The following is a 9,834-nucleotide window of genomic DNA, read 5'->3' on the forward strand; positions in this document are numbered from 1 at the left end:
GAACTGGTCGACCAATACGGATACAAATAAAAACAGATATTTGTAGTTCAAGCGGAATATATATATACAGTATACAACATATATACAGTGTGTACTCGTATACACAGATAAGGGTTCCAGGTCCAGGTGTGATGATGCATTATATATGTGAAGGAAGGCCTCGAGGCTCCATGACCCTTCAGACAGCGAGGAGACAACTAACATCTAAAGGTGATGGAAGGTATGAATTATTCCACACCTGAAGCAACGGTAACAATCCTGGTGAGGAGGAAGACAGGTGAAACACAAGGGATTAGGAAAGTACGGCCGGTACTTTTAGCGAGAAGTAACCGGAAAAGTGGGCGGGGTAGTTTTAGGGAGGAGTGGGCGGAGGAGTGGATGGGTTGGGTTTAGCGAGGTGAAGTTAGAAAGGGACGGACTGGATGAGGTGAGTGAGGTTTGAGAGAGGAGAGGGAATACGTAGATGAAAAGGGATAAAAGAGGTGAGAGGGGAAAGGATGGGGTGGTGAGGGGGTTTGGCAGAATGAGGGTGTAGTTGGGCGAGAAATGAATGGCAAAGTAAAGTGAGAATTTGTCGGGGTGGAGATGGCTGGGTTAGATGGGTGATGGATGGATTACTTGGGTGATGGATAGGTTGGATGGGTGATAGCTAGCCTCTGCAGGATGACGGTGAACAGAGGTTTTAGCTGGGAGGGAAAATTACTTTGAGGTGAATGATGGAGTCAGGTCCGATGTTCAGAAGTAAAGCATCAGAAGGAGAAGTGAGGAAAAGTGAATAGAGTAGGACCTGGTGATGAGAGAAGAGGGTAAGGAGGAGGAGAAGGGGGTGGAGGAGGAGAGAGGGAGGAAGAGAAGGAGGAAAAGCAAGTGGAGGAGAAAGAGAGGGAGGAGGAAAGGGGGGAAGGAGGAGAAGGGGAAGAAAGAAGTAATTACAATAGAATCAATGAATTATAAGTAAAGAAAATTGAATCATTCTGGTCCTCTTTCTCGGCAAATTGACTAAAGATCACTATACACACTCTTGACTTTCCAACCAACGTCTTAATAATTCCCAAGTAAATGAGTTTCTTCACAAGGACCTGAAGTCATACACCTATTAGCCTCTTCCTCTAACATTTAAATAACGTTAACGATATTTTTCAGTACCTTAATTACTGAACACCTGTCTCTGTTCACCTGTCCATTTAGATCCGTTCTATCTTCCGTGTGTCATTCAACTTACCATCCACTGAACCCTACCGCCCCTTCTGTTCTTCTTCGCTGTGTCTTTCCTTTATCATGTCTTACTTTATCCCTGTTCTTTACCCCCGCCCCCTCTCTCTTTTATCACTGTCAACATCTAGCCTTCCATTGGTCTCCATTATCCGCATGTCTCTCCCCTTTCCCTTTATCTATCCACCACTCTCCCTCAACCTACACCAACTTGCTACTTTTACCCCTCTCCCTCACCTCTCTCCCTTACCCCTCTCCCTCACCTCTCTCCCTTACTCCTCTCCCTCACCTCCTTACTCCTCTCTCCCTCACCTCTCTCCTTACTCCCTCTCCCCCTCACCTCTCTCCCTTACCCTCTCCCTCATCTCTCTCCTCTTACCCCTCTCCCTCACCTCTCTCCTTTACCCCTCTCCCTCACCTCTCTCCCTTACCCCTCTCCCTCACCTCTCTCCCTTACTCCTCTCCCTCACGATACTTCTCTTTAATCAGTCTCTTGCTACCCTCCCATCCGTCGTCTTCCGTTCTTACGTCATCATGCTTTCCCTTTATCTCTTACTTCTACCACTCTTACTACCTTTTAATCTTATATCCTTCCTTCATCCCAATATGCCTGGAAAAGGTGTCACAATGAGCTGAGTTTAGGGTTTCGGTTTCACAATGACTATGCACGCTATTCTTGTCCCTTAACAGGTCTTAAGAGAAAGTGTTACGATAAGGTAACGTCTCAGGGTAACCTTAATATTCTTTCTTTGGCTGTACCATATACGATGAAAATATATTACGCATGAACCTTTGAGAATCCAAGCTCAATGTTTCTTTCCTTTTCCGTAATCGCGCGCCGGGTCTTCATGGACAAGAATCTGGAGACGAAACTTGAGTCAGCTTATCACGAGAAAATTACCTTTCAAAAAACACAAGGTGGTATCCAAGGGGGCTTATATCAGTTTTGGAGACAAAATTGGAAAAGTTTGGAGGCAACAAGTTAATCTTTCTGTGAGGAGTCGTCGAGTAACTTTCGGCTTGGCTGACGTCATCAGTAACTACGTTGGAGAAATTTTTTGCGGGTGCATTAATGACGCTGTGGACTAGACTGCCAAGAGATCGTGTTTGTTAAAGCTTTAATTCGTGAGAGGTCTGTGTTCTCTAACAACTCCTTACACATTATTTACATCTAACTACTGCAGATGGTCCAGACAACAGGAATAATTCTCCCTTCAAACCCTCGCTGTAAAGTGTTTCTGAATCCCTGACGTTGAGACTCATGGGGTTAAGTGTGAATTTACTGAATCAGTTCGCTTTCAAGAAAATTTGAGTTTTTTCAATGGATTCTGATTTCATTCAGGGTAGCATAAACCTATTCCCTGAACTCTGGTCGCTTTCACTGGAATTATCGTCTGATGTGAAACATTTAAGGCAGAAATAATTGCACTGAAGAGGTATGTGAAAAGCGACCGAGGTCCAATTAAGATTTGATTACGTGGTCTTATTATTTTTAATTAGTGACAGATACCATGAGTTAATACACACACACACACACATATATATATATATACATATATATATACAGTATATATATATATACATATATATATATATATATATATATATATATATATATATATATATATATATATATATATATATATATATATATATATATATATATATATATATATATATTGATCTGTAGACATTACCTGAAATTAGAAGAGCATTTCTCATCAATATAATTTGCAGCACCAATCTGTAGGAGCACTTTGCTCTTCCCGGGTCATTGACCTCTATCAAGAGCTCTTAAACGCTTCATTAAAGCGTATAATGCTGTAATTATCGTCCTTGTTACTGATCTGGTTACTGGTGCTAACTGTCGTTTCCAATTTAGCTCCACTGTTGTCACACTAAAAGCTTTCTCTTGATTATTCTGAATATATTGTGTGGTCTACCGTACCCTAGGTTACTTTACACGAGTGGACTCTATGTAAGTGGCTTCCTGTAATATGAACATCACATTACTGTAGTTAATGATCAGCCGCTGAGTTAAACCTTAAAATGTAACTATTACTCGTGAATTACAGATAACTATTTGTTTGTATTATTATACATTAGAATCACTTCATATCTGGGTGTAATTTTGTGTTTAATTTGAGCAGACTTGGAGAATGTGGATATGTGCTCAGTAAGGAATGTGTAGATATGCTCTAGTTTAAGGAATATGCAAATGCTCCAGCACTAGACGTGTATATATCCGCTGGCACAAGGAGTTTAGGTTAAGTTAGGTTAGGTTAGGTTAGGTTAGGTTAAGTTTGGTTAGTTTTGGTTAAGTTAGGTTAGGTTTGGTTAAGTTAGGTTAGGTTTGGTTAAGTTAGGTTAGCAGAGAATGACTGTGGCCCCTCCGTGAGCAGTACGTGACTGTGGCCTCTGTGAGCATCACTTGACCTTTGGCCCCACTGTAAGCAGCACCTGACTGTGGTTCCTCTGTTAGCAGCACCTAACGGTGGCCTCTCTGTGAGCTGCACCTGACCGTGGCCTCTCTATGAGCAGCACCTAACGGTGGCCTCTCTGTGAGCACCACCTGACTGTGGCCCCTTTGTAAATCAGCACCTAACGGTGACCTCTCTGTGAGCAGGGCCTGACTGTGACCCCTCTGTGAGCAGCACCTAACGTTGGCCTCTCTGTGAGCAGCACCTGACGTGGCCCCTCTGTGAGAGCGGCCAGTTTGCCTTGCACCTTCCCCAAATTGCCTTTTCTGACAGCAAATATTGACTCCCTCTGGCCTGTGACTCACGGTTGATTTTCAAATAGATTGAGAAATCTTACTTAGATTTATACTAAATCTTTCAATGCCTAATTTATCGCTTGCAATCTTGCATAAACATATCCTCTGTTTTCCTTTACTTTCAGAGACTTAAGTTTTCCTCTCTAAACCAGGGATACATTTGTTCTAAGCAAGATTTGCATCTGATAACAGCCCGTTAGCTTATGTAGACCCTTTATAATCGTCGCCTTTTTTTGAGGGGGGGGGGACCGGGGGGGGGAGTAATAGCAATGTAAATCACAGTGCTTATGAAAAATTATTTGTAAATTTGACCGTTGAATTGAATTTCTTTGTGCAACTAACGTTTTAGGATACACTGTAGACATACCTGTGCAAAATACCTACTGCTACCTTGTAATTGGTTTTATTTTTTATTTTTGTAACGGAGATACTTAAGAGGAAAATGTCTCTTGTCATCTAATGTTCAGTTGTCTGGACACACTGTGGGTTAAACTTCCTTATATATAATACATAACGTCATCTAAAAAATTTCCTTTATAATAGAGAACACTTCATAATTACTGTTACTGAAAAGAGACCTAATTTTTTCTTTAGCCTCAGTTTTTTTTTTGACTTTTTGGGACACAATGTAATTAAGCAAGAAATTAAACGAGTCACGCGGGAAGTTATTTTGCATCATAATAGTGAAAGAAGCTGTGTTGATGATCAAGTAAATGTTGTTTTCTTTTTCTTCCTCTTCTTACCTCTGCCTGGACTTCATTTCCTCTGTCAACAAGTTAAAGTTGACCTTCACGTCAAGATTTGCTTCCATGTTTGACTTTTAGCACAAATCGATGGCCCGTGTCCCACTTTCCGCAGTTACTGACGCATTGATATTTTCTCTCTCTCTCTCTCTCTCTCTCTCTCTCTCTCTCTCTCTCTCTCTCTCTCTCTCTCTCTCTCTCTCTCTCTCTCTCTCTCGTCACAAACGCTCAGCACGAAAGTCTTCTTAGTTAAGGACACACCAAACTCCACCAGCCTCTCTAAACGTAAGAACACTCCTGAGAAACTTTTTTTAGTGTTTAGTCTTTACGTAAAATCCCACTCGCTTGTTACTAGTCCTCTGATGTTGGTGATATTATTAATTATTCTTAAACCGAGTTTTTACCCCGAGGGAACATTTAATTATTATATGATATTTTCCCTTTTTTTGGGGAGGAGAGGGTTGGGGGCTGAAAGGAGACAGGGAAGAGGAAGTATATGGAGATAGGAGGAGAAAGAAGAAGGGTGAGGAGTAAGTTGGAGACACGAGGAAAGAAGGTTGGATGGAGACAGAAATGTATAGTAGGAGGGATGGATGAAGATAGAGGAGGAGAGGGGGATGGAGATAGAATGAAGAGGACAGGATTGAGGACAGGATTGAGGAGGAAGGGGAGAAGAGTTTGGATGAAGACACGAAGAACGACAGGAGGGGGAGAGGAAGAGGTTGATCAGAAACTAAGGAATAAGAATGGTTTGAATAGGAAGAAGAATTTTTCTTTGTTATGGAGTTATCAAGGTGAGATTGTTTGGGTGGTTAAGGCTGGATGGTTGTGAGGCACTTCTGAACAAGAGTGAGTTAACTGCGCCGAGTGTGACTTAGCTGCGCAGGATGTAAGTTAATTACATTGTAATTTAACTCGATAGGATGTGAGTTAACTACGTAAGCTCTGAGTTAATTACATAAGGTATGAGTTAACTACGTAGGACGTGTATTCACTAGAGAAAGAAAGCGAGAGAGTCGTGTCGTGGTGCTGCCTGCGGAGTATTGTGGGATTTTGTTTCCAGGTCACGAATTTTTTGTCTCTTTTGTGTGAGAGGGAGGGAGAGGTAGACAGGGCATGATAGAGATGTTTTTTACGTTGAGAGAGAAGAAGGGATAAGTCTGTCCTCATACACATAGGACTATACATTTAAATACACAACTAGAGAGAGAGAGAGAGAGCACCTTGAGTGAACCACCACGCAATAAACAAGATTCTTCAACGTGCAGTAATGAGAGGGACTCACAGTGGCAGAAGGAGAGAGGGGGTCGCCACACACACACCCACGAGTGGCACCAACATTTTAAGTCAGAGAAAGAAGGGAAAGGAGTTTCCACAAGGAACTCTCTCTCTCTCTCTCTCTCTCTCTCTCTGTAAGCCAATTATCACGCGTGTTGCTTGAGTGAATCTTCATGCTTTACGCTTCGGGAGAATCAGCTTTTTCCAGACACTGTCTTAAACACTCCTCCGCCCCTCATCCTCACCTTCCTGTTGTCTAATTCTTGCCCCTTCACCTTCACTTGCTCCCTTCCTGTCTGTTCTTGCCCCCTTCACCTTCACTTGCTCCCTTCCTGTCTGTTCTTGCCCCTTCACCTTCACTTGCTCCCTTCCTGTCTGTTCTTGCCCCCTTCACCTTCACTTGCTTCCCTTCCTGTCTGTTCTTGCCCCTTCACCTTCACTTGCTCCCTTCCTGTCTGTTCTTGCCCCCTTCACCTTCACTTGCTTCCCTTCCTGTCTGTTCTTGCCCCTTCACCTTCACTTGCTCCTTTCCTGTCTGTTCTTGCCCCCTTCACCTTCACTTGCTTCCCTTCTGTCTAATCCTTACCCCTCATCCTAATCTATCTATTTCCTTTAGTCTAATTATATCTCACTTTACAACAGTGAAAGTAAAACAAAAATGGGATTGGCATTTTTATGGGTAATTTCATGCGTAGATTATGAAAATAGAGCTCATTTTTCTGTCTTACCCACCAATTGCATGTAAAAGACCCTACTGTATATAAAATCCCAATACAATATTCACGGAACATGTTGCTTATAAGAAATGTTAATTTCTCATTTTTTTTAAGTACAATAAGAACAGAATTTTTATATTCTAAATGAATTTTCTATTTTGCAGGTTTTATTGTTATTACCTATGCCATAATGCCTAGAGAATGCTTCAATTCGCCAGACAGCTTCTGTTATATTTGTGAATCACGAACATTGAAACAGTATAAAAGACGACTGACTTCTCACGTGAAGAAATTTTATGAATTGTACTAGATGCAAAGTTGGTGATCAGGACAAACGCTGGGCACCTCATATATGTTGTGTTAGGTGCGCAAGTTCACTCTCAGGATGGTTCAAAGGCACCGGTCCTGGTCTAACATTTGGTGTTCCAATGGTTTGGAGAGAGCCGCTGGACCATTCAACTGACTGCTACTTCTGTTTAACAAATATCACAGGTTTGTTTAACACACTTTATGCTCTCTGCCTATTACAACGGTCTCAAAAGAAATCTTATTTTGGCAATGTATTGTGCTGTCTTGTGTATTGCAAAACTATGTGATAACCGTCTTATGTTTATGATGTCTATCGTTTCTTATCACAGGATGCAACCGGAAGGGCAAAAAGGCTATTGTCTATCCGAATCTTCGTTCTGCTATGTGTCCTGTGGGACATTCTACTGATATACCCGTCCCTCAGCCTCCAGCCGAAATGCCAAGCGGTGACGCTGGCAACTCAGAAGAATCAGAATCAGATGGCGATTCCTATAAGCCGCAACCTGAATCTGGCAAGAAACAACATCTCATAACGCAGCCTGAATTCAATGATTTGGTCCGTGATCTAGCCCTCACCAAACAACGGAGCGAACTGCTAGCCTACAGATCTGCAAGAATGGAATCTGCTGGAGGAAGATGCACTGATAACAGCATTCAGAAAACGCTCTTCAGATTTGCAGCAATACTTCTCAATGGAGAACAACCTCTGTTTTTGCAACGATATATGGGGAGTGTTTGATGGTCTTGGTTTGAGCTATGAACCTAGCCAGTGGAGGTTGTTTAGTGACGCGTTTCTCTACAGCATTAAAGGTGTTCTGCTACACAATGGAAACACCATGCCCGTCTATTCCGATTGCTCACTCAGTCATCTTAAGAGAGACATATGAAAATCTTGCTTTTATTTTAAACCGCATAAAATACAATAAACATGAATGGCTCATTTGTGCGGATTTGAAAGTTGTTGCTATTCTCACTGGGTTGCAAACTGGCAATACTAAATTTATGTTCCTTCTATGTAAATGGGATAACTGAGCAAGATCGGAACACTACGTGCGTTTAGTATGGCCACCACGGGATTCACTGACACCTAGATCCCACAATGTTATTAATGAACCACTAGTAAAAAAGGAGATCCTCTTGCCACCACTCCACATAAAACTGGGTTTAATGAAACAGTTTGCCAAAGCACTGAAACATGACAAAACCAGCTTTCCAATACCTCAAGGAGAAATTTCCCCAAGTAAGTGATGCTAAGATCAAAGAAGGCATATTTGTCGGCTCTCAAATTCAACTCATGCTTGACAAAGATTTTGAATTAATGATGGATGGGGATGAGTTAGTGGCATGGCGTGCATTCAAGAGTGTATGCAGTGGTCTACTGGGAAAGCACAAAGAAGAAAACTATGCTGCTTTAGTGGATGAACTGGTCAAATGTTATCGACGTCTTAGGTGTAACATGTCATTGGAAATTCATTTTCTGCATTCCCATCTGTCATTTTTCCAGGAGAACGCGGCTGATGTTAGCGACGAACACGGAGAGAGGCTCTACCAGGATATAGCAAAAATAGAGAGTCGGTACAAAGGAAATTGGAGTCCCGCCATGTTGGCTGATTTCAGCTGAAATCTGAAGCGCGACCAGCCAGAGACATCACACAAACGACAACGAAAATACAAATAGGTACATAAACATACTCTAGTTTTATAGTTCAGTGTTTATCGTTTTGAATGGTAACGATGTTTGAACTATTTCATATGCTAAAGCCAATTTATTTTACGATTTAATATTATTTTGAGTATGGAAGTTTGAACAGATATTACGAGTAAATATGATGTGATAGAGGAAAACGGTTTTCAAATTCAGAATCAGTACACTTGATAATAAAAACCTAATGTTGGCTTCGTTTTTTCTAATCCCAAAATTTGTTGTACTCACTCTCACTAACTTCCTTCTTGCCTATTTAAAAACTTAAAGCAACTGCAGTCTAACCAAATTGCACACAAGTTTTCTGTATCAATGTGTAACTCTAAAGAATTCCTTCAAATTCATACGAGGTTAGGTTAGGTTAGGTTAGGTTGGGTTAGGTTAGGTTAGGTTATATAGCGTCAGATTACATTAGGTCAGGTCAGCTTAGTTTACGTTGAAGTAAGCAAAAACTGTCCTTATTATTAAAAATAAATTGAAATTAAGATAATTAAAATACGACCACTGCTTCTCAAATTAATGCAGTCGATCATAAATTTCCGCCACCGACCCAGTTTTTTATTATCAGGGAAAAATATCCACACATATTTCTCTTGTGATCTCTAATTGAAAAATATTAAGCAGTCTCCTGGTGGGAAAATATATATTAATTTTGACCCAGAAAAATACTTATTTGGTGAACTAGTTCCTTAATCTGTGCCTCAGTGATATAGAAGTGTTGATATTGTTCTGTGAAAAAGATAGAATACAGGTTAAAGAGCGGGAAAAAGAGAGAGTAAAGGATGATATGAAAGAGAGAGAGAGAGAAAATGAGTAGGAGAGAAAGGGAGAGTGAAAGAAAAAGGGAGAGCGGGTGAACCAAATAGAAAGAGAAGGAATGAAAAGGGGAGAAAGAGAGAGTATGTGAAAGCAAGAGAGAGAGAATAAGAGCGAGTCATATCTACTGTTGTAAGCACTCAGACTATGAGAAAAAGTGACTATTATTACTTGCCTATGTAAGTTGATTGATTCTAGTAGTGGTAGTCGTTACGAAAGTATTGACTGTGCTGGAGGTCGTGTTTATTAACAGATAAATTGTGTTGTGTAATGAAGGATCAT

This window comes from Homarus americanus, unplaced genomic scaffold (assembly GCF_018991925.1).
Source record: "Homarus americanus isolate GMGI-L3 unplaced genomic scaffold, GMGI_Hamer_2.0 scaffold56388, whole genome shotgun sequence".
In the NCBI taxonomy this organism is placed as follows: Eukaryota; Metazoa; Arthropoda; class Malacostraca; order Decapoda; family Nephropidae; genus Homarus; species Homarus americanus.